The 6,000-nt window shown below is 30.7% G+C and overlaps 1 long non-coding RNA gene across 1 annotated transcript; it reads left to right on the forward strand.

Moving 5' to 3' along the window:
- The first annotated feature begins 3,461 nt into the window (after window positions 1-3,461).
- On the forward strand, window positions 3,462-5,623 carry LOC121208482 (uncharacterized). The gene is made up of 3 exons (XR_005903538.1): window positions 3,462-3,624; window positions 4,628-4,750; window positions 5,363-5,623. It is a non-coding gene; the product is annotated as an uncharacterized lncRNA (long non-coding RNA).
- The last annotated feature ends 377 nt before the right edge of the window (window positions 5,624-6,000 follow it).

Here is a 6,000-nt window from a genome sequence, read left to right on the forward strand (position 1 = left end):
TTTAAAAAATATAATACATCAAAATACACTGAAACAATACTAAGATGGTTACAACTTAGCAAACAAATATATCTCTAAAACAGTAGCAAAATTAATAATAATATAAGAATTATACAATATTCAAATAATAACAATAAAAAAAGTAGCAATATAATAGTAAAATGGTTGCAAAACAACATCAAAATGGCAATAAAGAGTAACAAAACAATAGTAAAAAAATTAGGCAAATTCGGGTCGAACCAAGCTAGGTTAAAAAATCTTACTCGTAGCTCGACCTATTTAGAAAATGGGCCTTATTTTTGGGGCCTATATTTTTGTTCAAACCCTTCCAATTTTTGGGTGAGCCTTTGGACCTAGGCAGGTGACTTGGTCCATGATCAGGTCTAATGATAATATAACTTTATTATTTATTTCTTAATCAATTTTTAAACCAATTAGAGAAAAGGAATTATCACATCATATGTGATGTAATTGAAAAGTCCTCAATTTGCATTTGAAAAATAGTTTCGTTCCAACTATCATTGGAACAGAAACGAGTATAAAGATTAAATGTAAAGTAACACAAGAAGCAAAGTGAGGAAAAAATTAACACACGATATTTGTTAACCAGTTTAGACACAATGGTCTTACATCTGCGGAGCCTTGCTCATGATTTTATTCAATAATCATCTACAATCATCTAAATAAGCCCAATCTATCATTATACAAAAAAAATTAATTGCAACCCCAACGTAATAAAAAAAACAAAGGCTAGTAAGGAGAAAAACTCAAGAAAGTAAAGATTTTTCACCCCTCTTTGTCGTGATTTATCAAGAGAGAATGAAACCTATTTATAGGCTATCATAACAACAAGATAAACTCTTTTAAATCAACAGATAAATCCTTGAAAAACTCCCTTGAATAAATATGATATTTATCTTTAAAAAATAACTATTTAATCATCAAGATATAATAAGACTTTCAAGCTAATCAAACCACATCAAGTCAAGAAAGTTGATTGGGAGACTTAGTATCCAAGTCGACCTATGCTTCTGTTTTGTCAAATATGTCCCACTCAAGTGGGTTGAATTTTGATTAACTGAAACCTGTATAAGGCTTAACACGATGGCCTAAGCAAAGAAATAGTTTTGCTATAACATGTTGGGGATTGACTCATATAAACAAGGAAATAAAAAGGTAGAGAAGATCGAACACAAATATTTATTGGAAAACTCCTCCAAAGAGGATAAAAACCACAGGTAAATGAGGGTTTGACTTTTCACTAAATGAGTAAACAAACGAGAGTATAACATGGAAAATTCACTATAGCAAAATAGGTTTTTAGTGGCGTTTTAATAGAAAATGCCACTAAAGGTTGAACATTAGCGGCGCTTCCCTAAAACGCAGCAATAGGTCGAGCATTAGCAACGTTTTAAAGAAAGCGCCGCTAAAAGATTCAGCAGAACCACGGAATTAGCGGCGCTTAGGCAAAAACGCCACAAAAGATCAGCATTAGCGGCGTTTTTAGAAAAGCGCCGCTAAAATATTAAGGTGAACGACGCTTACGTGGAATTAGCGGCGCTTTCAGAAAAACACCGCTATATGTCGAGTAGTAGTGGCGCTTAGTCAAAAATGCCGCAAAAGTGATGAGAAAGACGACGTCGTTTTGTAGTTGAGCTATACTGGCATTAGCGGCGTTTATTGAAAAACGCCGCAATATATTTGTCTTTAGCGGCGTTTTCCTCTAAAACGCCACAAATATGTTTAAGATTGACCAAAAATGTTAGCGTTTTTATATATGCGTGTTAGTGGTGTTTTGGGTTATAAACGCCGCAATTATGTAAAAATTTTAAATTTTTAATATATATACTTTTTATCAAAATAGAATAGATAACTTATAAGTACGTTATGATGTATTTTAATTTTTTATATTTTAATCAAAATACAACAAATATTTTTAAAATTTTATTATATTTTTAACGATATCATTAATCATTTTATAATTATAACATTATGCTAGAGAAAATAATGATATGAATTTTATCATCATTTATTTTAAACTAATATTAGATATAAAAGTATTTTGGTAATTATATTAGAAGGGCAAATTTTATTTAAATCAATCTCGACTAGACCCAAATAATATTGAAATTAGACCGCTTAAAACTCAATTTAAAAAAAAAAACTAAAACACTACATTATTTGCCCATTTTATGGTTTAAGGTGTATAATTTAAGGTTAAAGGTTTAAGATTTACTATTTAAAGGTTTATGGATTATGGGTTTAGGGATTATGTTTATGGCTTATGGTTTAAGGGTTGGGGTTTGAGGGTTATGGGTTAGTGGTTAGGGGTTTATGGGTTATGGGTTAATGGTTTAGGGGTTAAGGCTTAAGGGTTATTATTTTGTGGTTTAGGGTTTAAGGGATATAGTTTAGGGTACTTTAGTAGGGGATATAGTTTAATGGTCTAAGGTTTAAAGTATTGATTAATTAGTGTTATTATTTTGTGGTTTAAGGATCAGCGGATATAGTTTAGGGTTATGATTAATTCATACATTTTATGGTTAAGGCTTAGGGTTATTGTTTTGTGGTTTATGGTTAGGGGATATAGTTTAGGGTTTAGGGGATATAATTTAGGGTACTTTAGTAGGGGATATAGTTTGATGGTTTAAAGTTTAGAGTATTGATTAATTAGGGTTATTATTTGTGGTTTAAAGATCAGGGGATATAGTTTAGGGTTATGATTAATTCATACATTTTATGGTTAAGGCTAGGGGTTATTATTTTGTGGTTTATGGTTAAGGGATATAGTTTAGGGTTTAGGGGATATAGTTTAGAGTTTAAGGTTATGGGGATATATTTTAATGGTTTAAGGTTTAGAGTTTTGATTAATTAGTGTTAATAATATTAAGTATTTTGATTAATTAATAATATTATAAAAATATAAAGACTAAATGATATTAAAATTTACCGGCGTTTTATAGAAAAATGCCACAAATATCCATGGATAGCAAAACACCGTCGTTTGAAACTTTGTTATTAGTGGCGCTTTTAGTAAAAATCCACAAAAGGCATGAATCACCGGTGTTTTCAAAAAACGCCACAAAGTTCTGTCAATTGAAACGTCGTCTTTTTTATCTTTTTTTAGTGGCGAATCCTATAAAACGCTACAAATATCTGTCAAGAGACAGCATACGGCGTCGTTTTGTGTTTTGTTATTAGTGGCGCTTTATTTCAAACGCCGCAAAAAGTTGGAATTACCGGCGTTTTTGAAGGAAACGCCACGAATATCTTTTAGGGGATTGGTGGGAAACGTCGTCGTTTTTTGTTCTTTTTATTAGTGGCGGTTTTCTAAAACGCCGCAGAAGGCTTGTATTAGTGGCGTTTGCTGAAAGCGCCGCAAACTTTTACTGTTTTTTAACTTAAACGGCATCATTTTTGTGAGGCCCGAATTTGCTTTACTCTCTGCCAAAGTGAATTTCCCCGATTTCCCCCTAATTTCCCCCAACTTCTCCCTCAAATTTTTTACCCTAGTTTCCCAACATCCAATCTTCTCTTCTCGGTTTTAGAAGGAAACTCTTTGCCTCTTCTCTCCTCCGACGCATCTTCTCTCCTCCGCTGCCGCTGGAAATTCGGTTTGTAGAGGTATTTTACTCTTAAAAGCTACGAAGTTATTAAGTTTGATTTCATTTTATGATTTTGATTGCATTTTATTTTGTTAGTCTTAGAATTGCTTATGGAAAGAAGATGCAAACCAAATGACTTTATATATTCTGTTCACGAAAACAAGAAGTTTGAAAAATGTAGAAAAGAAAATATTAGGTCTAAAAACCAAATAAAAAAAAACATTATGAACCTTTTGATTAAAACCCAAAGCTTTGATCTGCCGGATAATGATACGGCGACCATAGTTTGGAATGTGAACTGAATTGAAATGTGTGTGTTTATGTGAGATTATTAAAAATGGAAAGTCGAAGAAAAACTGGGCTGGCTCTTAGAGGGGAGTAAACGTATTGTTGAAGCTAATAGAAACCTTTTAGTTCACATTAACGAATTAAATGCGCCTTAATATTAAACCTCTTCACAAACTTCCAAAGTCAGTATGGTGTTTAAATTCAGAATTGTAATGTTATTATGTCATGAAATTGAACTGGTAAATTAAAAAAGTTGGTATTAAACCTCTACTTAGCTGATAAATAGAAACAATTTCAAGAATCTTTGTAAATCATTTCAAAAATAAGCTTTTTATTGGGTTTTCATCTGTTTTTTACTTTTCTGAACTGGCCGATTAGCTTCTGATAGTGGGGGAGTGAATAATTTCATTTCATCTTTTAATTTTACTTGGGACAGAGATGCCAACATTTATCGCTTTATAAAAATTTAAGTGCTATTTCGATTCATTGATCACTCCAATTGTTTTCGTGGATGATAAATAACTTTAAATTAAGTTTAATTAAAAGTAATTAATTTTATGATTATTATATATTTATATATACTTTATATATTATAAAGTTATATTATTTATATGAATCTTTAAAATTGTATATTTTTATATTTAGAAAATTCTAATAATAAATTTTAATGGCTGCTTCCATTTTAATGGCTGCTTTTTCAATTTTTTTCGTTAATTACAAGTAAATTTCAGCAGCCCTCTGCATCGCCTTCAGTAGCCCTCTGCATTCCTGTTGGCAGCCCTCTGCTGCATCTCCATCGGCAACCCACTGCTGCTACTGCATTTTCTGCCATCCACTTTTCTGTTATCTGCCATACTGTAAGTTCTTTTTTCTAAAAAGTCAGTGAATAAATGTTGGCTGATTTTATTTTTTTTGAAATTAAAGTTGTTAGAATGCATGGTTAATTGGAAGATTGAAGCTGCCCAAAGCAGGACATGTTTCCTATGATTACCGAATATTGTTAATGCTTGTTTAATTGGAGTGTAAATGCTGTCCAAAAGAGGGTTGGTTACTTATGTTTTGTTGTATTTAATTGCTTCTGCAAATATGTTAAATTCACTGCCCAAATGTGAATTCAATATCTATATGCAGGTCTTATATGATTAAGTGTGTGATAATTATTAATTAGGGTAAGTTGTCGACACAATATATCATTAATCTATTCTATTATCTTGGTGGAACTATTGATCAATTAATGAATTGATATGGTTTATTCAAAATAGGGCTTCATGATGAATTTGTAGTACCAAATCCTTGAATAATCTATAATTAATTTTGTGTTTGGTACTCCAATTTTTTTTTGTAATTTAGTCCACTCACTACAATGAAGTTAACTATTGCTGTTTATAATAATTTATTTTGTTAGTTTCTATTTGTTTCTCAAGTGAATGTCAGCTATGGGTTAAACGTTTGAACTTTTCTTTTTACAGTCTTTACAATAACATACATCATCCAAGCAAATTGGCTGTGGGAGCGGACTTCCATTGTTTCAAACATAAAATTGAGCCCAAGTGGGAAGACCCTGTCTGTGCTAACGGAGGCAAGTGAACTGTACATTTCCAGGTTGTTGAAATTATTAAGGTAAGTTTTAGTTCAAAATTCTAATCAATAATATTTTATGATGATGATTTTAGAAAAATTAATCTTTTGGGGCTCCGATTTTGTATAGATTTAATTACTGGTTTTCCTTTTGTAAAAAATTTTGAATCATTTACTTACTTTACATTTGCTATCTAGTTTACTCCTTATGTTTTCTATTATAATCTGGCATCCAATTTGCCATGTCTTTTTATTAAATTATTTTGGTCCTTCAAAAATCAAAGACAATATAGCAGCCATATGCTAAGTAAATATAATGTTGACTAAAATAGAACCAAATTCATAAATTGTAATGGGATTTGGATTAATTTTTTTTAATTAAAAAGTTAAAAAATCTTGATTTAATTCCGTAGCTTGTGTTTCTATTAAAATAACAATAATGGCTGACTTTTTCTCCAACCTTATTTTAAATATTTTATTTAATTTTTAAATTACCTAATTAAATTAAATTATATTTAAAGTTTTATTT

Source organism: Gossypium hirsutum, chromosome A10 (genome assembly GCF_007990345.1).
Source record: "Gossypium hirsutum isolate 1008001.06 chromosome A10, Gossypium_hirsutum_v2.1, whole genome shotgun sequence".
Taxonomy (NCBI): domain Eukaryota; kingdom Viridiplantae; phylum Streptophyta; class Magnoliopsida; order Malvales; family Malvaceae; genus Gossypium; species Gossypium hirsutum.